Genomic DNA, 26,549 nt, shown 5'->3' on the forward strand with positions numbered 1-26,549 from the left:
GAGGGATTTTTAAAAATTAAAATATATTTACTCTAAATAAAAAATAAATATCCAATATATTTTTTTTCTAATTGTTTCATGTTTTACTTTGTTATGTGAGTCTAAAAAACAAGGCAACTGGGTCATCATTTATTATGTATTTATTTATGTTATAATACTGTTTCTTATCTTGGGTATTGGTACCCTAAAAAAGGATTTAAGTTTTTTTTTTTTCCTTTCTCATCCAAAGATCATTCTACCTGGGGGAAAAAACTTGTAGTGAGAAACTAGGTACTTTACAATTTTAAAATTTCTACCTATCTCTTAAATTTCACTTCTCTGTTGATCAATGTTATTTTTTACAATCTGTAAATCTCTCTCCCTGGCAGATAAATAGAAGCAAAATAGGAGTTGCATAATTCCAGAATCTCTTATCATTGTCTTTTTTATCCAAGGTATCAGACTTATGTCTTTCCTGATATTTGTCTTGTTCTGAAATAACTTTTAAAAATAGTCCTTTGTTTTTGTTATCATTTTAAGTTCAGTATGAGCCAACGACACCAGATTTAATAAAGCTAATGCAAACTTGGCCATGTTAATAGAAATATAGTGTCCAACCTGAGTCAGATAATAATTCTAGCATTATCAGATGCTTGTCAAACCACATTTGTATCTAACTGTTACTTCAAGCTTCTGTATTATAAAGGAACATTGAGAAACTAAAGATTGTCTTAGAGTGAAAAGGCATGAGCTCTAAGAGGTTCTCATCTTAAATTGTATGATCTTATCACTTCATTTCAGTTTTCTCCTTGAAAATAAGAAACTTGGAAAATTCTATGAATCTGATTTTGAGAAGCCATTGAAGATACTGAGTAATCTGGAAAACATGTCACATAATGTGTAATTATGTGCTGAGACATTTAGTCTTAAATGATGAAACTAATATAGGATATGCTCTTTCTTAAAATATGTCACAGTTGAAGTGGTGATTTGTCCAGAATGGGGTGATGAAGGAGTCGGAGGACGTATTTAAAAAGATTTAGTTAATGGAACAGGGAATGTGTAGCCTGAAGGAGAAGAGGTTTAGGGAAGATATAATAAACATTTGAAGGGCTGTCACATGAAAAATATATTGGGCTTATGTACCAGCAAGAAGTAGAAACAATTGGCAGAAATTTCAAAAAGAAATAAGTAAATCTTCCTAATACAATCAATTCTGATGTTTTTCATAGTCAAAGAGGATCAAAATGACATCATTATGTCAAAGTCGGTATACAGTGTATCTGATTGTGATGGCTCAGACAAATGTGAGTTCAGAAATGTCCACCACAAGTTGGGTACAAATTGTTCACATGAATATTTGGAATGGAAATGTCTCTAAATTTGCCTCACATTTCCTTTGAACTACTGAAGTTCTGCCTTGCTCATAGAAAAAAGCCCTTTCTTTTGTGCAGATATGTAATGCTGGATTTTCCTATGTCAGTGTCTCCTATGTCTCACAATTAATTCAGAATTCTACAGAAGAGCCCTTGGGAATGTCCTTCCCAATGAGCTCTTGACTCTTGTGAGTTTTCCTTAAAATAGTTTTTTTTAGGTAAACATAGATTTGGTATTAGAATAACACGACTGCCCATTGGGATGGCGCTCTCTGCAACAGAGTTTGAATGCTTGGAAGTTCAGCTCAAGAAAGGACCTCAGAATCCAGTTCCTTATCTTGTCAAGTGATCTTCAGAATCTTCCTATGACAATTCAGAGGACAATAAGTCAGTTTTTTGGCATGATGATGGTATACTCGCTGAGCTCCATTGGTATACAACAATGAGGTCAGCACAATGGCTCTGTAGAACTTCAGATTGGTAGGTAGCTTAATACTTCTCCCTCAAACTTTCCTTCAGCATCTCCAAAACACTTAGCTAATTCTGGCAATAAATATATCAATCTTACCATCTATGAGCATATTCCTGCAAAGAATATTCCAGGTAAAGGAATTTATCCATAGCATCAATCTTTTTCCATTCGCTGTAACTGATGTTTCCATGGATGGATGGATGGTGCTGACCAGTAGAGAATCTGTTTTTTTTTTTTTTTTCTGTTGTTGTTTGTTTGTTTTTGGTGATAGTTATCAGACTAAAACTAGCATATAGAGAGAATCAATCCATATGCTGTTGCATCTCAGCCTCAGAGGGTGCATCAAGTGCGCAATCCTCTCTGAACAAAAAAAAATCATATACCAACTCTTTTTTCACTTTAGTCTTGGTTTGTGGTCTTTTCAGGTTAAATAATTTACCATTCATGGGGTAGCTAAACTTGATCCATTTCTGTCCTTGTTGGAGGTTTCAGACAACATAGCAGAAAAAATAAAGCTAAAAAGGATATAAGTAACCAGAGGCCTGCTTCTCTTCATTGGTGACTAGGAAAGCATGAGAGCATCATCTTTTATTCTGAACCCATGTAAAAATGCTGTCATGGAACTGATATATAAGCCTGATGAGCTGGGCAACCAAATTTTGCCGTGATCTTGCACCGCTCCTCACACTGACAGTATCAAAGACCTTGATCAGATTGATGAACACTGGGAACAAATCTCTGTTCTGTTCCTGGCATTCTCCTTCAGTTATTGGACAACAGATATCATATTGACTGTTTCCTGGCTCTTTCTGAATCCATATTGGCTCTCAAGTGAATGACTATCTTCCAGATGAAGACTATATTCCAGAAGAATAAGACTATCTTCCAGATATTTTATTAAAGAGGACTGGCAAGAATCTTGTTGGTAATGACTAAAGGAGAAGCACTCTTGTGATTACTGAACTACCTATTTCCTTTTCCTTTATAGCAGGAATAGGAAACCTCCAGCCTGCAGGATGGATAAAACCCATGAAATCATTTATTTAATCAACTAAAGGTGATGATGAGGTGAAAGCTTAGTACAATTACATCCCTCTGCTCAAGTTCTATAAACTAATAATTTTGTATGACCCATGAATGATGTTTTAAATACCCAAATAGCCCTTGGCAGGAAAAAAAAAAGATTCCCTTTCCTTGCTTTATGGAGATGGATAATTGAAGCATCCTTAAACTCCTGGGGGATAACTTATTTTGTCATATAATTGTAGATATTTCAGTCAGCTTTTATGTGAGCAGTGGACCCCTTTGCCTTATAAATCTTAGCTGGAATAGAATCAGCAACAGGTATTTTGCTACATGAGATGAGCCTGATAACATTCAAAATCTTTACTTGATAGTTGGCTAGAGAGAGACTGATTTCAAACTAAGGTAAAGGGTCAGTGGTTTCAGCATTGCTTGATGAAATTTGTTGAAAACATAGTAGAAGTGTTTAGGCTATCTTTCCAAAATCATACCCTCATTAATGTGGTTGCAACAGCACTGAGTAGTTGAGATACATGGTAGATCTTTGACTTTTAAAGCTTTCAAAACATAACATTTTGGATTATTATTTATGGTGTAAAACAATTTCATTTGCTTTCTTACTGAGCCAAAAATCCTGCATCTTTCTAAACACTGATTGCACTTTACTTTTGATGGAGCTAAATGCCACCTCTTTAAAAAGAATAAACTATTATGTTAATAAACCTTGACATTTTTGTTTTTCATTTAGTAACATCTTTTTTAATATAGTATTTTTCTCAGTGATTTGTAAAAACAATTTTGAACATTTTGTTTTAAATTATTGAGTTCCAGATTCTCCCTCTTTCTTCTTCCCACTCCATCCTACCCCACTTCCCTCACTGAGATGGCAAGCACAGGTTGCACATGTGTAGTCATGCAAAACATTTACATAATAGTCATATTATGAAAGAAAATGATAGAGAAAAAAATTCAAGAAAAATAAAGTTTAAAAAAAGTGCTTTAATTTGTATTTAGACATTATTAGTTCTTTCTCTGGGTATGGATAGCATTTTTTCATCATAATGCCTTCAGAGTTGTCTTGAATCATTGTATTGCTGAGAATAGCTAAGTCATTCACAGTTGATCATTTCACAATATTTCTGTTACTTTATAAACAGTGCATTTCACTTGGCATTACCTCATGGAAGCCTTCCAAGTTTTTTTTTTTTTTTCCTTTTTTCCCATCTGAGAGCACCCTGCACAATAGTATTCTATCATAATCACATACCACGATTTTTTAGCTATTAATTGATTGGCATTCCCTCAATTTCTGATTTTTGCCCCTAGAAAAGAGTTGCTATTAATATTTTGTATATAAAGGTCCTTTTTCTTTTTCCTTTTTATGTCTTTTTGGATATAGATCTTGTAGTGGTATTGCTAAATCAAAGGGTATACATGATTTTATAGCCCTTTGGGCATAGTTCCAAATTGCTCTACAGAATAGTTGAATCAGTTTACAACTCTACTCACAATGCATTAATGTTCCATCTTCTCTACATCCCCTCCAACATTTGTCATTTTCCTTTTACAAAGCTGTACTTCTGATTTATTTTAATTTGCATTTATCTAATCAATAGTGAGTTAGAGCATACTTTTCATATGGCTATTAGCTTTAGTTACTTCATCTGAAAATTGTTCATATCTTTTGGTAATTTATCAATTGGGGAATAGATTTTGTTTTTTCTTAAAAATTGACTCAGTTTTTTATATTTTGAGAAATTAGACTTTTATCAAAGAAACTTGCTTCAATTTTTTTTTCACAATTACTATTGCTAACTATATTCTTCTCACTTATGATGTTCTTTCTTTCCTTTTACCCTGTCCCTTTCAAAAGTGTTTTGATTCTGAAAACCTTCTCCTCTAATCTGCCTTTCTTTCTATAAACCCCTTGCTCTTTCCTCTTACTTTTCTTTAAGGCAAGATAGATTTCTATATTCAATTGAGTGTGTATGTTATTTCCTCTTTGAATCACTTCCAGTGAGAGTAAGGTTCACACATTCTTCCTAACCTTCTTCTTTTTCCCCTCCATAATAAAAGCTTTTTCTTGCCTCTTTTGTGTGAGAGATTTTATCACATTCTAATTCTTCTTTTTCCTGACTCCCAGAACATTCCTTTCATCCCTTTATTTATTTTTTTATTTTTCTAAAGATATCATCCCTTTATCTTTAATTCATATCTTTCCCCTCTGTCTCTATATACAACTAACTACCATAATAATGAGAATATAGTAGAATAATGAAAAGGTTCTTATGAGTTACAAAAATCATTTTCCCATGTAGGAGTGTAAACAGTTTACCTTATTAAATCCCTTATCATTTTCCTTTCCTATTTACTTTATAAATGCTTCATTTGAGTCTTATATTTTAAAGTTATTATTTTTTTTAATTTAACTTTGTCTTTTCATCAAGAATGCTTGAAATTCCTTTATTTCATTAAATATCAATGTCCCCCCACCCCTGAAATATTATACTCAGTTTTGCTGGGTAGGTTATTTTTGGCTGTTGTCTTAGTTCTTTTGCCCTCCAGAATATCGTATTCCAAGCACTCTTTTAATGTAGAAGCTGTCAAATCTTGTGTTATCATATCATGATAACTTGAGTTAGTTATTAATGACTGTTACAATATTCTTGACTTAGGAGTTCTGGAATTTGGCTATAATATTTTGGGGAGTATTTATTTTGGGGTCTCTTTTAGGAAAATGATTGGTGAATTCTTTAAGTTTCTGTTTTAGCCTCTGATTCTAGAATATCAAGGAAGCTTTCCCTGAAAATTCCTTGAAAGATGTCATCCAGATTCCTTTTTTTTTTTTTAAATCATGGATTTCAGGTAGTCCAACAATTGTAAAATGATTTCTCCTGTCTCTTTTTTTTATTCTTTTGGTTTTGTTTTATTGTTTCTTGATTTCTCATAAAGTCATTCACTTACAATTGTTCAATTCTAATTTTTAAGATATTATTTTCTTCAGTGAATTTTTCTATTTCCTTTTCCATTTGGCAAATTCTACTTTTTAAGGAATTTTTTTTTCCCTTTGGTGAATTTTTGTGCTTTTTTTCCCATTTGGCCAAATTTATTTTTAAGGCATTCTCCTCATTGATTTTTTTGTGCTTCCTTTTATTGTTTGGATAATTCTGTGTTTTAAAGTATTGTTTTCTTCAATATCTTTCTGTGTTTCCTTTAATAAGCTGTTGACTTGTTTTCATGATTGTCTTGCATTACTCTTTTCTCTTCCCATTTTTTCTTCTACCTTTCTTAGCTAATTTTCAAAATCCTTTTTGAGTTCTTCCCTGGACTTAAAACAATTCATATTTTTCTCAGAGCCTTTGGTTGTAGGAGCACTGACTTTATTATCTACTTCTGAGTGTATGTTTTGATCTACCTTGTCACTATTGTAACTTTCTATGGTCAGAATTTTTTTCTGTTTTTGTTCATTTTTCTAGCCTACTGCTTGATTTTTAACCTTTTCAAAGTAAATCTCTGTTTCCAGGGTAAAGGGTGCACCATCCCAAATTTCAGAGGTTTGGTGCAGCTGTTTTAAGAGTTCCTTCTAAGAGACTATATGGTTTCAGTTCTTCCAAGGTGTTATGAACTAAGGAAGGTGTTTACTGTTTTCCTGATTTGTGCTTTGGACTGTGAGTGATCACAAGCACTCTTTTCTGCCCTGGAACAGTGAGTTGACTCCTGAGTCCACAGCAAGCTCTGGTATGCTAGAGTTCCTCCTTGCCCTGGGATTGACACCCAGGACTATAATCTGTATCCAGGTATGGACAAAGTGACAGAGTCCTGCCTTATTGCTTGCAAAGAGACCCCTGTAATCTTCTGACCAGTTGTTCAACTATGGGATCTATGGGATCCCATCTATGGGATGGCAATTTTGGTGCTTCTGCTACTGGTTTAGTGGCTCCCAAGGCCTACTTTTGGTTTTCTAGCCAGGACTGAGCTGGTGTGACCTATGCTGGATTGTGTTCCACTCTTAGCCAAGTGCAACAGATCTTTCCTGCTAACCTTCTGTGAGCTTAGAAGTCTGAAAATTGCTCTTGATGGCACTGATTCAAATGCCTAGAAACTTGTTCTTAGTTTGCTGCGGCCCAGTTTGCTCTAGTGTAGCCTGTACTAGATTGTGTTCCACTCTCACCATGATGAAATTAGCTTTTCCTGTTAACCTTCTAAGTTTTCTTGAACTGGAAAATTGTTTTTCTGCATCTTTTTCTTTGTGTGTGGATTCTGCTGCTCTAGAATTTGTTTAAAGTCATTATTTAAAGATATTCAGAAGAGCTTAGAGAAGAGTTCAAACAAGTCCCTGCTATTATTACCCCGCCATCTTAGCTCTCCCTGTCACTTAGTAACTTCTGAATTTACCCATCATTTTCAAAAAACCAATCCTGATGTTTGCAAGTATTCTGGTCCAGATGGCTAAATTTAGTACTATATAGCAGATATAGGAATATGGGCAAAGGAGGAAAGAAAAATTTAAAGAGAATTATTCTAAGGATGGAGCTGAATCAAGCTAATTAGAACAATCTTAAATATATTAAGACTTAACAATTGTCCATAGATCTTAGCTTGGGCAAAAGCAGCATGTATTTGGGGTGAGAAATGAGGGGGTGGGGGAAATGAAAGAAGTAGTCCTTCAGCTACCAAAGGCAATAGTAGCTGGACAAAATGAAAAGGAACTATTTGAACTTTATTGTCTAGTGGGTAGAGAGGTACATTACAGCTGATTGAAAAGTTGAGAGTAGCACAGAGAGAAAGAACTGCTCAAGCAGAACACTACCAGTGCCTACTCATATATCATACCATGTATCATTTCAAACCCACCTACTTCTATTTTTAAAAATCTATTTCCTTGATAGCTTTTGTGTTCATATCACTTAGTTTTGCTTCTATTTCTTTTCCCTTCTTATTTCCAAGTCATCACTTATAAAGAAGAAATTTTTAAAAGGAAAAAAAAACAAGAAAATTGATCATTATATGTGAAAAAAAATGTAGCATTATATAAAATGTTTCATCCTCATGGATCATCTCCCCTTCCTCTGATAAGGAGGGAGCTGTCTTTTTATAACTTGTTTTAGGACCAAGTTTAGTCTTTGTATTTTTATGCATTCCTTCCCAATTGGTTGTCTTTATTGTTTTCTTTGGCTTGATTTAACCTATGTGACAGCTATCCTTCTGTATGTATGTTGATAGAGGCAGTACCTAGCCACACAAAGATTCTTCAATTACAAATTATTTCAAAGGGCATGTATTTTCACCTAGATTGTTCTTTCATGATATAAGTCATACCCAGATTGAGCAAAGTGTTTTTTTTTTTTTTTTTTTTTTTTGCCAGCCTCATATAGATAGGATTACTGAAAGTTGTTAGCTCATGAAACAGAATTCCAGTTTTTGTGGTATTCTTCCACCACATTCCATATAGAGTTAGGGTTGTAGGGAAATGTAGGAGTCAAGATTTGAAAATATGAATCAAAGAAGCTTTTATTGTCTCATATTTCAGTATTTACTACAAGTGCTCTTAATCCTACTTAGTTTCCACAAATGCAATTGACTTCAAATACATGTAACTGATCATGTTACTGAGTGAACTGAACTAAAGTGATCAACTCTAGATCATTTCATAAGACTTTTCTCATTGATAAAGATAATGATGACTTGAGGCAGCATTCCTATATAAGGGTGGCATTGGCACAAAAACTTAAGGAAGTGAAACTTTCTTCTTCCTTCTTGCTTTGAAAAAGAAAACTGCCCCTTCTCAAAAAATCCCATTATGATATCTAATTTATCTCCCTAGAAAGTTGGGGTATTTCCTTTTGAGTGAAATTGGGAATTTTGTCTGTTAAGCTGAGACCCTCCCAATGGAAAACCTCATCCAGTGTATTATAAACTGTGCAATTTTTCTGATTTCTCTTTAATATCTGCTTGAATAAATAAGCTTATTCACCATTTATTATTTTTGATGATCTGTTCCATAAATGGCATTTCTGGGTAGGCAGCAAGCCTTTGGATGTACTTTAACATAGCCTTTCCTTTTAATTATATAATGATTATGGAAGAAGCTGGAATCTAAAATAGAATAAAAAGCCCAGAGAGACTGGGGCTCTTTGGCCAGGAAGGTGTTTGAGGGGCTCAGTCCCTTTAGATCATGATACATACATACATACATATATATATATATACATATATATATATATATATATATATATATATATATACATATATATATATATATATATATATCTTTTTATTTATAAGTTATATGCATGGGTAATTTTACAGATTTCCAAACGTTTTGTTCCAATTTTTCTCCTCCTTCCCCCCTCCCCCCTCCCCCAGATGGCAGGTTGACCAATACATGTTAAATCTGTTAAAGTATAAATTAAATACAATATAAGTATACATGTCCTAACAGCTATTTTGCTGTACAAAAAGAATCAAGCTTTGAAATAGTGTACAATTAGTCTGTGAAGGAAATCAAAAATGCAGGCGGACAAAAATAGAGGGATTGGGAATTCTATGTAGTGGTTCATAGTCATCTCCCAGAGTTCTTTTGCTGGGTGTAGCTGGTTCAATTCATTACTGCTCTATTGGAACTGATTTGGTCCATCAGAATTGTAGATCGTGGTATATTTGCATTAATAAGCAAACAATCTGCTGACATCAAAATCAATGATTAATGCTAAAATATAGTGAGTTGGTATTCTGCTTTTATTTTTCTGCTTTTAGAAGCATCTTATTTACACATCTGAGTAATGTCACAAATTACTTTTCTCCACAAATATAAATGTGCCCCGAAGACTATAGACCTATATTGTTAAACAACTTACATATAACTTGGAAATCCCCAGAACTTCAAATAAGTGGAAATTCCTATAACTGCATTCTTTTAAGCCGTCATCCTCCCCAAATATTCAGGATGGAGCATCACCAAAGTTCTTCAAAAAACGAATCTGAGCCACTCCTTTCCACTGCTGGCACTTGTGAGGCCAGTGCTAAATTGTAATGCACTGATTTTGTCTCAGGGCATTAGGTTTTGCTCCGGAGCAGCCCAGAGAGAAGAATCCAGTTATTTAAAAGTTGGACTCTCCATCTCTCCCCACCTTAGCCTAAGTAAGAAAGGCTAATTTCTGAAATTTGGTTGTTTTTCTTACACTGCCAAGATGCACAGGCATTCTCCCATAGTCCTTTGCTCTTTTCCTTTCAGTTCCCTTTCACCCCCTCTACTTGTGGATCAACTTGGCCCGGTCCAAAGTGGGTGGGGATTGAGTGTGGGAAGAACTAGCGTCGGATTGTTTAGTCAATTGAACAGACGGAATCAATTGTCCTAGCTAAGTGCCTAGGGTTGAGGAGAGAGGAAGAGTGAAAACTCTCCCCGGAAAACTGCTCCTTTGGAAATCACTCCCCCTACGAGACTGTTCTGTCTTCTGATCTGTTTGAAAACATTTCGAAGGAGGGGCTCCATTACTGGCTAGCCCTAGGAACATCCACATAGCCATATTCTTTCTCTTTCTCTCCCTGTCTGTCTCTCTGCCCACTTTTTTTCCCGGAAGTTTAAACTCCTAGACTTCACCCTCGTGGTAGGAATACATGAAACTATAATATCTCTAGAGATTTGGGGCTCTTGGGAGGGAATCCACGGAAAGTGCTCTAGGTAATCTCCTATTTCACCTTTCTCTTCGCCCCACCTAATCCTCTTTCTTTTCCCGCTCCTTTCCTCCTCCCCTTTTTGACAACACTCCTGATTCCTCTCCGAGGCACTGCTGGGAGCGCGGAGCTATCCGAAGAGAAAGAGCACAGCATCCGGTCTTTCCTGGGTGGGCAAGCCGACGGTAGAGTGGGTGGGTGGGGCAGTGTCTTGGCCTCCGCTGCTTTGGAAGGGGGTCTGCTTTGGCTACAGGACTGGACAGCGCCCGCCTCCAGGTACTCCATTTTTGGGGAGAAGCAAGTTATCTTTGAAAAATACTTTGGGTGGAGCTCGGTGATCACCCCGGGAAGTGAGTTGTTGTCGTCCCGAGAGTTTGGCAGAAACGGTGAGTGGAGTTATGACTTGGCTTTCACCAGCGGGGTGGCTGTGCACCAGGCGGGGGAGAGGAAGGCATTAGGGGCGTGGGCAGTTACAAACTTTCCAGTGGCTGGGCTCCTCCGGGAGAATCTTTTTCCCCCCAGCCCCGCAGAGCAGCTTCGTTGAAGGGTGGGATTTTCGGGAGCTGCTGGAGCCCCCACTTCTATTCCCTCTTGGTTCCAAGAACTTTATCTAGTTTTGGGAAAGCTTGTATTTGCTCTGGCGCCAGCCAACCAGTCAACAAGCAAGCACTTGCTAGGGCCTATGCTTAGCAAGGGGAATACAAAGAAAGGCATAAGAAAACGGAACACACACACACACACACACACACACACACACACACACACACGCAGTCCCTGCTCTCCAATAGCACACATTCTGGTGAGGAAAACAACATTATAAATAACAGATCTATAGTGTAAATGGGAGATACTCTTGGAAAGAAAGGAGAGTTGGGGAGTAGGGAAAGGCTTCCTGCAGAAAGTGACATTTAAGGGTCTTAAAGAAGCCAAAGAATAAGTGAGGTGGAGGTAAGAAGGGAAAGCATCCCAGTTATGGGGACAGCTAGTGAAAAAGCCCTTTGCCTAGACATGGAAATATGATTTGGAGCAAGTGCAAGAAAGTATTATGGTTAGTTATAGAGTGAGGGGTAAGAACACTGGAAAGGTAGGAAAGGGGTCTAGTCCTGAAGGGCTTAAAAAGCCGAAAAGAAAATGTTATATTTGAACTTGGAGGGGCCATTGTCAACAGGACTCCGATGGGATCTGACCTATGGGTTAGGAATATTTGACAGGTGAATCCAGCAGGGGTTAGAGAATGGAGTTGAGGAGTTGGCAGGGAAACCAATTTGGAGGTTGTTTCGAATAGTCCAGGTGAGGTAATGAAAGCTTGAACTAAGGAGGTAGTTATGTAAATACAAAGAATGGGTCTAATTCAAGAGATGTTGTTTGTTAGAAGTATGGCTGTAGAAACAAGAAGGATTTAGTAACTGATGAGATATTGGGATGGGGAGAGTAGGATTAATTGTGATGGAACACTTCTGCATTGCACTGAAATTCTAAGTTTGGGTGTCTGTGAGGATGTTGGTGTCTACAACACACACAGCAACAGAAAAGTTGAAAGAAGGGTAAGGTTTGGAGAAGATGAATGAGTTCTATTTTAGACATGTTGAGTTTGAAATGCCTGCAGGATATTAAGTTTGAGATGCCCAGTAATCAGTAGGTGATGCTAGAACGGATCTCAGAAGACAGGTAGGGCTAGATATATATTTAGTTCTGGAAATTATTTGCATAAATGAGATAACTGAGCACTTGGCAACACCCTAACAAGACAGTTGGTGTAGATGCCTCAATCATCACCTGGGTTTAGCTTCAGGAGAAAAGACTGAGGAGTGTTTAGTCAGGTAGGAGGAGTACTAGGAGAGAACAACATCTGGAAAACCTAGTGAAGGGAGAATATCCCGAAGAAGGGGATTATCTATAATGTCTACAAAATTTATAGAAAGATGAAAAAATCAGGATTAAGGAAAAGCCATTAAATTTGACAATTGCCAGGATGTTCATTAGGGAAATCGGTCTATAATTTTGTTTCTCTGGTTTAGGTATCAGCCCCGTATTTGTGTCATAAAAGGAATTTGGTAAAATTCATTTTTCTATTTTTTCAAATAGTTCATATTTTATATTATTTTTTCAAATAGTTTATATTATTGGGATTAATTGTTCTTTAAATGTTTGGTAGAATTCTCTTTTGAATCTCTCTGGTCCGGAGGATCTTTAATTAGGAATTTCATTGATGGCTTCTTCGATTTCTTTTTCTAAGATTGAGTATTTAAGCATTTTATTTCTTCTATTAATCTGGGTAATTTATATTTTTGAAGGTATTTATCCATTTTATTTTGATTGTCAAATTTTTTGGCATGTAATTGGCCAAAATATCTCCTGTCAATTGTTCTTATTTCTTCTTCATTCTCTTTCCAGGGATAATTTAGTTTACAATTAAATGTTAATCTCTTTGCATTGTCCATTGTTGAATGTAATTTTTATTGTATCATCATCTGCATTTACTATTTCTTCTTTTCTGAATTTGGTTGTAAGGTTTTTGTGTCATAATACATGTCCTAGTTTTTGTGTAGGTGTTATGTACTGTGGCCATGTACTTTCTATTCCCATTCAATTTTCTCCTATGATCTATTATACCTAACATTTTCAGAATTGTAATCACTTCTTTAACTTTTGCGGGGGTGGGAAGTTAGATTTTTCTTGTTCTAAGAAGGGAAAGTTCAGGTCTCCCAATAGTCTAGTTGTATTATCTATTTCCTCTTGTAATTCGTTCAACTTCTCTTTCAAAAATTTAGATGCCATACCATTTGGTGCATAAAGTTTAGTATTGATATGACTTCTTTGCTTTTGGTACCTTTTCAACAAGATGTAGTTTTCTTTTTTATCTCTTTTAATTAGATCTATTTATGTTAATGCTGTAGTTTTAATATAATGGAGCAGTTTTCTTTGAAAATTTCTTGAAAGATGTTCAGGATTTTTTTTTTTTTTAATCATGGCTTTCAAGTAATTCAAGATTCTTATCTCACCTGGGTTTATTTTCTAGGTCAGTTGTTCTTCCAGTGAGAAAATTTACACTTTTTAAAACTTTTTTTATTTGATTTTGTTTAACATATCTTGGTATTTTATAGAATCATTAGATTCCACTTGCTCAGTTTTAAATGTTAAGGATTTTTTTTCCCCTTCAGTGAGCTTTTGTACTTCCTTTTCCATTTGGCCAAGTCAATGTTTAGTGTTATTTTCCTCATTAAATTTTTGATTATCTTTCCTATACTATTGACTCATTTTTTTCACAATTCTCTTGCATTACCCTCATTTCTTTTCCCAATTTTTCTTCTACTGATCTAAATTGCTTTTTAAAATTGTTTTTAAGTTCTTTTAGGAATTCTTGAGGTTTTTGCCTTGCTCTCTCTGTCACCATAACAACTTTCTATAGCCAAGCTTTATTTTTTCCCCTCCTTTTTCTACCTTTTTTTTTTGTAACATGTTTTTATGTGAAGCTTTTGATGCTGGAGCTCAGGGGCTTGCTGCTAAGTTTTGCTGGGCTTCAGAGCTTAGCTGCTTTTTTCCACTGGAAATTTGGTTATCCTATCCCATTGGTTTCTGGGGGGTGGAGTCTCTCTGTTGGCTTCTAGGTATGGGGTTTAGCTGTAGAACTGCAGAAGTAGTAGTGCCTTTCTGCTGCATTGTTATTATAGCTGATTCTTTCTGGTATCTGGAGGAGGGATTTTCTTATTGCTTTGACCCAGGGATAGGGCCCTGCTGGTGATGTGCTATAGAAACACAGTCTCTCTTTTGATAGGCCCCAGGCATCTTGCTATTGGCCAGCCCCAAGACAAAGTTTCACTACTGGTCGGGGAGGGGATCAAAGCCTCGGTGTCTTGTGCTGAGATTGTAGATCTTGTTGCATTGTACATATTGCTTCCTTGTCTAGGGGACTGCTGGTTTGCATGGCTAGGATCATGCCTCAAGCCCACATCAACCCATTTCTCGTTGGTTGGCCAACAATAGATCCCAGGCCAAGTTTCCTTTGGTCATTGTTTGGACCCTCATTGGCCCAGAGTGAATGTAAATAGCAGTTGTTTCTCTTTGGCCAGATACACTGAGGGTCTTTCTCTCCCAGATCTATCTAGATACGTAAATACATATACACACAAACAACTTCCCCTCCAAGTAAACTGGCCATTCTTTGCTTCATTTCTTACCTAGCTTTAATCACTAATTGTTATTGCTTTAGTCAAAATGAGACCTCTTAAAGACCTTCCCTTAAAAGAGTCAAGATCTCGCATTGTGTCCAGGCCATTTCTAGTCTTCCTGATTTATATCTGGGCCTAGAACACAGATGGCTCTGGAGGAGAAAGTGAGGCTGATGACTTTGCACAGTTCTCCATTGCTTAAATCTAATCACTTGCATGGAATGGCTTCTCATCTCTGATGTCATGGTCTTCTCTGAGAAGGAAGGACAGACAACAATAACAAGCTGCTTTCAGGAATGGAGATTACCCCAGACTTGAAGCTTTGCTGCAGGCCCCCTGCTGTAAGGTTGGCTGCTGCTTGAGCTGTTGCTGCTGCTTCTGCTGCTCTTGGACCCAGCTCCCCTCTTGGACAATGAGACTGACCTTTCCTGCCATGCTGGTAAGTTGCTTCCCTGCTTCTAATTCCATTCTAAGTAAATTTTGTAGTAGTTTGAAAGGGAATTTCAAAAAATTTCACAGGGTCCCTTACTTACTTTGCAATCTTGGCACTGGAAATGATGATTGATTTTTTTTTTTTTGCTAGCCTTTATCAGCATGCTGTTTATTATATAATGAGACATTTTGTATATGAACAGAAAAAACTACAAAAATATCAATTTTTAAAATAAACATTAAACTCAAAAATGTCCATCCACAGATCCTCATTTACTCCTTCCTCATTGTTTTATTTTTACAATTTTTGAGCTGGGTTTCAGGAGAATGTGGTTTTGTTTTATTTGTTTTTTTCAATATGATAGCTAATTCTCATTGGCAAAGTATATTAAATGGCCACACCCATCCTATTCCTTTCAGTTCTTAGTTGAGAGAACTAACCACACACTCACATTTGCTACAGTTTGGAAATCTTCCAGCTATTGTCCCTGACTTTTAGTAACCCTAATATTGCACAAACAGCATTCTTCTTTTCTCATTTGTGATGCAAAAAAAGCATTTTTTTCTCATTAAAAGGAAAATGGTCATAAGTGTTTTAACTGTACATTCTAATCAATGCTTAATTAAAGGTTGTCTGTGAGATGACTTTAACTCCCTTTTGTACTTTTTAACTTAATAGTCTTTTATTTGTGTTTGTGCAAGGGGATGACAGTAAATACTTCTGAGAGTTTAAACCAGAGGTTCTTAATCTGGCATCTGCATTTTGTTCAAATTTGATAACTGTATTTCAAAATAATTGGTTTCCTTTTGCTTCTGTGCACTTTATGCATTTAAAAATATCATTTTGAGGAGTCTGTAGGTTTTACCAAACTCCAAAGGCTTTATGACAAAGGGCCTAAAATCTTTGCTTCCAAAAAGATAATTTAAAATCTCTTAAGCCAGAATTTTTCCTTCATTGTGTTTTTCCTGGAAAGAATTCCTTACATATTTCCATGTTATTCTCCTTGTTATAAAAGGGTTGGTGAATCCTTTTTATTAGGCAATGAAAGAAATGAGGCCAGAGACAATGGTTCAGTCCCTTTTTTTTTTTTTTTACATTTGTCTGTTTCTGCCTCAAATTAAGTCCCTAACTGAATAGACATCCTGTAGTTTCATGTCATTGATCACAAGAAAAAACAAGGAAGAAAGATCATTTAGCTCAGCCTAATTCATCCATATTTAACATATGGGGAAAAGTAACTCTGTATGTAATTTCATTAATTCTATATGCAAAGTTGTGCCAAATTGAGCATTATGTCTCTGGATCCTAGAGTTCATCTGGACTAATCCTTCATTTCATAGTTGAGGAAGGGCAGCAGTGGAGAGAATCATTGGACCTGGGATCAGGAAGTTCATCTTTCTGTGTTAAATCTGGCCTCTGATACTTCCTAGCATTGTGACCCTGGGCTAGTCACTTAACTCTGCCTGCCTCAGTTTCCTCATCTGTAAAAGTAATTGAAGAAGAAAATGGAAAACACATAGTAATCTTTGCCAAAAAAAAACCCCAAATGGAGTCATTATGAGTTGTATGTGACTGAAGTGACTGAAGAGCAATGATGGGTGACTTCTGTATGCTCTCTGTTCTTTGGCATAATAAAGGAGACAGAATATTTGCTCTGGAATTAGAGGTGTTGGGTAAACAGGGTTAAGTGACTTTGACTAAGATCACAACACCTAAAAAGTGCCAGAGGACAGATGTTAACTCTGGTCTTCTTAATTCCATGGCAGCACTCTATCCACTACACTATTTAGATGTCCAGAAGCCAACATATCATACTGATGTATGCCTTTTTGCCCCTTATCCAGCTCAATGCCCAGCCAGAGTCATATATTAGATTTATAAGATGAATATGTTAAAAGTATCTGTGAATCGCCTCCAAAACAGCAATATATATATCACTGGTTCTCAAAGTGAGTTTGGTGAAATGTGAAAGGTGTGCTTTTTAATGATTCATTCAACCCCAAATTTACTTTTGGAAAATATGAGTTTTGTCAAGAAGAGCACAGAATCTTAGAAGTGGAATGAATCTCAGCCATGACTTAGCCCAACTCATAACCTCTCATGAGTCTCTGACCAAGATATCTCTAAAATTGATCTTTGCAGCCTTTTTTTCAGAGATTTCCATGGTGGAAAAATCCGCTGTCTCTTGAGACATAAACCTAGAAGTGGAAATAGCCTTAGAGGTAATCTATTTCAACCTTCTTCATCTTAATACAATGAAGAAATTGAGTCAAGTTGAAATGAGCTCAGTTTCTTTTAGGTTATTGCCCCACTCTCTGCTCTCAATTGAAAACCCATCACTGTTCCTCATTTTTATCTTTCCCTTTTTGCTGTTACTTCTTACCTCTACTAAACTTTGTATTTCATATAATTACTTTACCCTTCTATCTAGAGGTTAGCTAAAGATTAAATCATGATCTTTTATTAATTAAAAAAGCACAAAAAGATGAGAAATATTTTCTTCCCATTCCCAAAAACTTAGGCATCTTAATGTATTGTATTTTCTTGGTTGTGTCAAGGAGACACTTGGGGATTATAATAATCTTCCTGACTCTGTACCTCTGTAACATCTGACTTTAGCAAGTCTATTTAACATATCTATAAATGCCGATTGACCCCACTTTTTAAGTTTAAGAGTGACCTCATAAGGAGATATATTAGTATTTTAGCATTGAGTCTCTAAATTCTATCCTTGGTTCTTCAGAGAAAAAGTAGTGAATATTAAGGTTGGCTTAACAGTGACTAGGGTTTTTTTTTGTCCCATCTCCTAAGCATCCATTAATTGGCTGTCATCACTGGCAACAATTTTTTATCTGCTTGAATGTTCTTTATTTGTAAGCATTGTACAAAAGATATAATGGATGAATAGATACTTAGTTATTGGATTCTTGTATTCTGCTTAGCTCTTGGCAAATGGTAGTTATTTTCTTCCTTTTGGACTGAGCATCCAACTTTTGATTTTGTTCCAGATTCACATCCATGTATGACATTTCTAGAATAACAGAATTCCTGGTCATAATCCAGGATTTAAATTCTTGGTTCTTTATGAAGCTTTATGGATTTGTTTATTTATTCACCCTTCCCCCCATCCCCTTAGTGGTTATTACTGCCTGAATTCTAATTAGGCCAGGTGGAAGGAAAAAGTAATAGTCCTCCTTATCCAATCCCTAAAACGTCTCAGCATCATTACTTTCTATTTCCTTTTCCCTTCTGGTCACAGAATATTTCTGTTTCTCACTAAAGCTGTTGTTTGTCCTTTGTTGTTAAAGACACCAAGAACGTGCTGCCATGACTTGGAAGTGAATTGGATTTAAGTGAGGGAGGTTTGTGCATAGTCACCTGCCTCACTTTCTCCTCCAGAGCCATCTGGGTCCAGGAGCAAGATACAGATCAACAACTAGAGGCAGCCCTGGATGCAGTGAGAGACTGGCTTTTTTCCTCCTTTAAAAAAAAATAGCTTTTTATTTTCAAGATATATGCAGGATAGTTTTCAGTATTCACCCTTGCAAAATCCTGTTTTCCAAATTTTTCTCTCTCTCTTCCTCCACCCCCTCCCCTAGACAGTAAGTGATCCACTATATTGTAGAAATGTGGAATTCTTTTATACACATTTCCTCATTTATGATGTTGCAAAAATCAGATCAAAAAGAGGAAAAATGAGAAAAAACAAAAAGCAAACAACAACAGAAATGATGAAAATGCTATGTTGTGATCCACACTTGGTCCCTACAGCCTTCTCTGGGTGCAGATGACTTTCTCCAACCCAATTATATTGGAATTGATCTGAATCACCTCACTGTTGAAAATAGCCATGCCCATCAGAGCTGATCATTTCATAATCTTGTTATTGCTCTATACGATGAGACCTTCGCCTTTTTAAGTTAACTTCTTTCCCAGGTCTCAGTTTGACTGAAGCAACCCCATTTGCTGATTAAGGCTAGGTTAGAAATAAGGAAAAACATGGCCTCTTTTACTTAATTAAAAAAAAAAATCATTATGAGCCTTCAGGGCCCAAACAATGACTAAGTGAGGCTTAGACTGGGATCTCTTGATGGCAATGAATGAGAGCCAGTGTAATTTGGGTTTAAAGAGTGATCCTTAAGAAAGAAATTTATTTCATAAATTCCAAGATATTTTTTGAGGTTTCAGAGACCAAAATTTATATTCCTCTGAGCTCCTGCAAATAAGGATATGATATCCCATGTGGACAGACAGAGAGGAAAGAGTGAAGGAAGGGAAGAAAAGGAAAGGTAGAACAGGTCAGGGAACTGCATTGTCCAACTGGAACTGGTCAGCTGGGTGGGGCAGCTCCTCCCATTCACAGGTTGTTATTTGCTCTTTGTGTCAGAAAGGTGTTATCGTGATTGCAAATAAATTGCAAAATGAATCACTAAAGCTAATCTCTACTTGAAACATTGTTCCCATTCCATTTCTTATTTTGTGGAAGCTTACTCTAGCACTCATGTTTGGTCTTGTCTCTGTCTCTCAGTCTCTCTCTCTCTGTCTCTCTCTCTCTCTCTCTCTCTCTCTCTCTCTCTCTGCCTTTGTTTCTAATGTCTTTCTGTCTCTGTCTCTGTATGTCTCTGTCTCTGTCTGTCTTTCTCCTTCCTCCCTTCCCCTTCCCCAAAGATACCCAAATCCATGTGATTTTTCCCATTTCTCTAACCATTTCTCTTTAATGTCCTTTACTGGATCTTAATATTCTTCAAATCTTTATACTGTAGATGTAGCCCAAGATCTGCTTTTGGAGCTCTTTTCTTCTTCTTCTTCTTTTTTTCTCTACTCTCTCCTTATGGGATCTCCTGCATTTCAGATATCAGTTTTATGCAGTTGACTTCCCAATCATTATCTCAGCCCTGATGTCTTTTTTTGAGTTTTTGATTTGGGTGTCCATCTCCCTTCAGGACATTTATACTTATGTAGCTCACTTGTACTTCATGCTCAGCATGTTCATAACTGACTTTATTAGCTGTCTTCACTTCCCACTCCTACCCATAAACCTTCAGGAACTGGAAGGGACCCTCAAAAGTCATATTTTCCAATCTATACCTAAATCAGAATCTCAGTGAAACCATCCCTAATAAGGAAATATCAAACCTGTGTTTGAAGACTTCCAGTGAGGGGACCCCACTACCTATCACCCATTGAACTTTTAGATAGTGCTAAATATTTCAAGATTTTATTTACATCAGCTCTAAATCTACCATTTTATAGCTTTCACCCATTGCTCCTACTTTCCACTAAGACATAATAGAACAAGTCTAATCTGTTTCCAGTTAAAAGGCCTTCTAATACAAAAAAACCTCCAGCAATTACTTGCTCTTCCCTAACCTTCTATCGCCATATGGATTTTTTCTCCATACTAAACATTCTGCATTCCTCCAACTTGTCTTTGTTTAGAATGTTCTTTAGTCACTTCATGCTGCTAGTTATTATTTCCTAGATAGATTGTAGCTTATCTATGTCTTTCCTGAAATGTGGACCCCAAAATTTAGCTGCTCTGACCAGGACAACATAGTGTGGAATTGATGTAAACTTTCTCCTAAATATATTTACCACTTTAGTGCTATATCAGCACTTAAGAATCATTATGTACCTCCTCCTGAACACTATTTTTTTTTTTAATTAAGGAATAAGGAAGCATAAGCTTTTTTTTTTTTCTTACCATTTTACACTGTTGAATTATGTTGAGTCCACTAAAATAACCAGATCCTTTTCATGAAAATTGTTTCTGGTTTTGGTTTGTCTCTCTTATTCAGAATTTGAGAAGGTGGTTTTTATTTTTATTTTTTTTTAATCTAGCCACTGACTTTGACATTTATCTCTGTCAAGTTTTGTCTTCTTGATTTAGTCCATCATTCTAGCCTGACAAGATGTTTTTGAATTTAAATTCTCATCTTTTGTGTTATATAGCAATCCCTATTAAATTTGTCATTTACAAATTTAATAAACATGAGATATGGTTGTGTCATGTTGAGCTATTAGTGCACTCAGACAAAAACCACTTACTCCCTCTCTGTCTGCTGCTGCCTTGTCTCATAAATTTTCTCTATCCAAATATAAAGTTATTATTTAATGGTATCTAAAAAGGGAAGAAAAAAAAACAAGACCCTTTCTCTGATATCCCCTAGAATAAACAAAGAAATTCTTCCCTGGGCTAGTTTTTTTCTCTCTCTCTCTCTCTCTCTCTTAAGCTTAAACTATAAATAAAAATAAAAAATTAATAGCCATGTAACTTTTTAACAGTATTATATACTAAATACATACAAGCAAACTATTAAACATGATGTTAAATATAATGAGATTTATATATAGAAGCACTCTGCACTCTGTGAAAGCAAAAGAAAGAAAAGCTGGAATTCATAACAATGGCTATTCATCTCATTTTATTCCTTGCCACATATTCATTTTTTTCTCTCTTCCTTTCTGATTCAAACCTCATCTTCCTTCAAATCTGAGAGAATGACTCTTTCTTTATGTCACTCAAACCCTCCAAAACAAATTAAATTTTCCTGAACCACTCGAATTCTCCTTAGAATGTCTATTAATGGACTAGTCTGATAGAGTCTCTGACATGTTTAACATCATACAAGGAAACCAATTATTTTGAAATATAATTATAAAAAAAGTTCAATGACCTTAGGTTAAACATCACTGGTTGAGCCCAAGGATTCTCTATCTACTAAAAAGTCCTCCAAAGTCTCTGTGATTATAAAGGATTTGGGATTAGAGTTAACAGTATCCAAACTCTATAATCCTTGGTTTTGGTAACCAACTTGAAGACCTTCTTGAAAACTGATATTAAACCATTAATGACTACTCTTTGAATCAGGGAAGTGAACATTTTTCCATCTCTATCACAAGAATGGCATGAAAATTTTTTCAAAGGCTTTGCTACGTCTGAGTCAGTTATATGTATGTCATTCCTCTGATCTCTCAATTTAATAACCCTATCAAGAAAGTAAATAAAGAGTAAATAAAGTTAGTTTGGCAGGCCTTATTAATGATTTTTTTAAAAAAATTATTGTTTGTCCATCTCCAGAGAGAGTACTTATGAACTCTGAGTGCAAATCGAAATATGGTTTTCTCACTCTTTGCTTTTTGTTTTGAAATATGGCTAATATGGAAATGTTTTGCATGACCTCATATTCATAATTAATATGTTGCTTGTCTTCATATTTGGAGGAGGGAATGGGAGGGAAGGAGAGAATCCGGAATTCAAAATTAAAAAAAGAAAAATGTCAAAAACAGGTAAATAGTATTTTTAAGTTAAAAAAGTAAATACTCTGCTTCTAATAGGTTTGATATTAGCTGTATAAATATGAAATACAATTATACAATTTTGCATTAAAAGTTTCTTTTCTATTACCTGAGTGAGAAAATCTAATATATTTAGGGAACTTGAGGCTCATTGAAATTTAGATCACTTAGTCCAATTTCCTTATTTTATATCAGAGATTCATCTAAGGACCTCTGATCAATAAATCTACCAAGCTATTTGATAAAATTATGTGGGACAAAGGATTTTATTTTTTCAGATTTTGCACTAGTCAGATCTTGTGTAGCTCATCTGCACTTTGTAAGAAGGTCCTATATTTTTCTTCTTTGTCTAAATTCACAGAGAAAGGCATCTAAAGTTATTGTCTTCATTTCCTCTTTTCATTTCCTCTTTTCTCGCTAGATTCTAAACCCTCTGCAATCTGTAATAACCTAATCAACTGATAACAATTGTTTCCAAAGGTCTCTTACTTGGCAAATCTAATGACCCTTTCTGAGTATTCATTTTTCCTGATCTTTCACATTTTGACACAATTTGACATTTGATCACTCTCTATTTTTTTTTTTTCTGAATCATCTTCTAGGTCAGGGCCACTACTTGTGGTTATGACTCCCAAGACTCTTTCGTGGACCCTCTTTTCTTTTTCCCTCAATATCCTTTTACTTGGTGATCTCATCAACACTCACGAGTTTAATTATCTTCTCTATACAGATTATGTAGATAATTTTGTGGTCTTCTGACCTTCAGTCTCATAGCTTCAATTGCTTTTTAGATACCTTTAACTGGATGCCCTGTAAGTATCTCAAACTCATTATCTCAGTAACATAACTCATTATCTTTTCCCTCAAACTATTCGTTCAGACTTTCGCATTACTATTGAGTGCACCATCATTCTTTCAGTACCTTCCTTAACAGACTCTCTCTTTTACTCCTTCTCTATCTCCAGTCTTGTGCCAAGCCTTGTCAATTCTACCTTTACAACATCTCCAATATGTCTCCCTTATTCACAGTTATGATCTTGGTAATTCAATGCTGAGAACAATGTGGCACTTCATAGGGGCTCAAAAATGCTTATTGACTGCCATATTTAATTGGTTTATTTACATGTAAAAAGATCAGCATTGTGGCTGGACATTTAAAAGAGACATGGGCTCACCTTTGGTCTTACACTATCCTTTTTACCTCCCTTTTCTTTGCTAACTATCTGGGAACTATGGATCGCTAGGTGGTGTAGTGAATAGAGTGCTGGTCTTAGAATCAGGAGAGCCTGAGTTCAAATATGATGTCAGACACTTATTAGTTGTATGATCCTGAGCAAGTCATTTTGCTCTGTTTACGTCAGTTCATCATCTATAAAATGATTTAGGTTAGGATATAGCAAACCATTCCAGTATCTCTGCCAAGAAAACTCCCAAAAGCAGATCATGAATAATCAAACGTGACTGAAGTAATACAACAAAATCTGAACAGTGGGAATTGGGAGTGGAAGGGAAGGAGACAGCACTAAAGTATCCCACACTCAGGGACAAATTCCTAATGTCTGTTGACTGCTCAGGAATACTCCTGAAACCTGCAAAGGTGCCCATCTGAAATCAGAAAAGACTTTGCTACAAATCCTTAAAAAACTGAAAATTCAATCTTTAGGCCACTTTGTAGTCTTAAAGGAAAGCCTCTTTATGGTATTGGGTTGATCTAAATATTTCTAAAAATTCCTTGCTATGATACATGGAGAAATTTAAACTTATGAAGATGACTTGTACAGCAGTAGCAGAGCTAGAACCAATCCTCAGGTGTCTTGACTTTCATTGGTATCAATGGAAGGATATAAAGGAAAAAATTTCCTTTAGATACTTTAAATTGTTCTTTTGTCCAGTTATGATGCTATCTCTTGCTTCCAAAATAAAATCAAGCTACAAGTCCTTCATGGTGAGTTTCTTTAGGTTATCTTTAGAAAAAGAAAAGTTTCCATTTTTTCCTTAGTAGATTGTTTTACAAACCATTTATCTTCAGCTTATTTTCTTGTGTTCATAGTTACAAGTGGATCTGATTTGGTATGTGCCCTCCACAGTAAAGTAATTCATTTCCCCTCCCCTCTCTTTCACTCGCTCCCTAACTTTCTCTCTTTGTTTCTGTCTCTCTGTCTCTGTCTCTGTTTCTCTCCCTCTCTATTCTCAATTAGTGGGGAATTCATGAATGAAATGAAATAATTTGAAAGTCAATTTTTAAAAAAAATGTTAAAGAAATAAGTAGGAAGAAATAAAAAAAAGTATGTTCAGGTTCCAAGAAAAAGCAATTAATTTGAGAGTTGGGTGATTTGTCCCTGGAGAATAATAAAAGACCTAATGGGAAGCCCTAACTTTACTTATGAACAAATTATATGAGGTTTATCTTACTGCTTATATTTTGGTGAATCCTATATCCATGAGTTGGATGGTCAAATTAATAAAAAAAAAAAAAGAATAAGTCTAACCAACATAATGCCTATCTGATATGATGTTTGTTCATGGGTCAGAGCATTTTTCTATGGGGAAGAAAAATAATCTACATTGAGACTTAAATGTAGTTTCATCCTCACTAATGTAAAATTCTAGCCAACCTGCCCATATTGTGATTTTATATTTTTCTGAAAAGGAAATAAATTCATACATTTTACATATGGTGTTCCTCTTCCTTCACAAATGTTTTGGGAAAAACTGCCATTCATTTCTCTGTGTTAGTGCTTTCCTTTAAAATGAAAGTTTTAAGAAATTTACCACAGTAGGTAATTTCAGTCATTCATACTTTAGTATGAATTACGTTTTCTTCTTCTGAGGATTTCAAAACCACTGAAGGGTTGGGAGATTTTATGGAAATCTTATAGAGTGAAGAAGGGGAGATATAGCCAAATATTTGAGCAAGATGATAGACAACCAAAAATAGAAAAAAAAATACTAACTACCCGGTGGTAAGATGCTAGGGGCTTGAAGCCGCTTCTACTTTACAGTATTTTTACAAGTGGGGTCATGAATGCAACTTTTTCTCCTCTAAGCACGAAGAGAATATGGTCTGGTTATGTTCCACAAGCCCATGGTGTCCATCTGACACCTGCAGTTGTTATTTGTATAACCACTATTAAATGGCCATTTCCTTTGAGGGAGTTAAAATCTTTTGCTCAAAAGAATCCTCTTTTCTGTTTTGCCACACCCAAGGTAGCTTTATTTTGAACCAAAATGTTCCTCTTTAGGGTAAATAATAATCTTTCCAAAAAGATTTAAACTGGAGAACTCTGACTGGAAGCCAAGGGATGAAACATAAGACTTCAGCTCTACTTTGCACACTTGTGATTCTATAAATAAACTGATACACCCAAAGACATCTACATAAATAAATTCTATGCTAGTTTAATTTAGTTTAATTCAGGAGATTAAAGATGGTACCAATATAATGTCCTCAAAAAAGACAAAACATTTCAATGAAATGCATAAAGACATGAAAAATATTCCATTGTAAAAATAGATTTCAAATGAACTACTTGCCAAACATCTAAAAATTCAAAAATAAAGGAAACATGAAAAATTTACAAATCTTCTTTTCACATATCCTTATACATGAAAGAAGATAAGACTTTCATTTATATTTCTATTTGAAATCATTTTAAGTGTATAGTCAAGGCCTGGATTATCTAACTCTATTATCATAGATAAACCAAAAACTGACCATATTATCTGCCACTATCAACATAGATAAACCAGAAGTTGGCCATTTTATCCACCTCTATTAATACAGATAAACCAAAAGTTGACCATATCATTTGCTTCTATCATCACAGATGAAACAGAAGTTAACCATTCATTTAAAATAATTTTGAGTGGGAAAGTGAAATAAAAATCATTTCAACCATATATGTATGTATGTATGTGAATATATGTATGTATACATATTTCACTGAATTAGCATTTTTTTTTTTTAGGAAATTCTTTATATAGATGAAATCTGTCTTCCTGAAATTTCAACCTGTTGCTCTCATATCTGTCCTCTAGGACCAAGTGGAACAAAAATTTCATCAATTTGCCAAAGGGGAATTATGTTTGAAGAGAGAAAATAAGTCCTTTTCTAATTCCCTCAG

General features: G+C 35.5%; 1 protein-coding gene across 4 annotated transcripts in view; it reads left to right on the forward strand.

Annotated features, from left to right (window-relative positions):
- The first annotated feature begins 10,122 nt into the window (after positions 1–10,122).
- Positions 10,123–26,549, forward strand: part of LOC127552975 (phospholipid scramblase 4-like) — a 68,108-nt gene continuing 51,681 nt past the window's right edge. The window contains exon 1 of one of the 4 annotated variants that reach the window (XM_051983324.1): positions 10,123–10,910. The gene's annotated coding sequence lies outside the window, so the exon portion shown is untranslated. Of the gene's footprint in view, positions 10,911–14,433; positions 15,133–20,863; positions 22,417–26,549 lie in introns of those variants that run through there. The other 3 variants (XM_051983322.1, XM_051983325.1, XM_051983323.1) reach the window with 3 other exon arrangements.

This window comes from Antechinus flavipes, chromosome 3 (genome assembly GCF_016432865.1).
Source record: "Antechinus flavipes isolate AdamAnt ecotype Samford, QLD, Australia chromosome 3, AdamAnt_v2, whole genome shotgun sequence".
Lineage (NCBI taxonomy): Eukaryota > Metazoa > Chordata > Mammalia > Dasyuromorphia > Dasyuridae > Antechinus > Antechinus flavipes.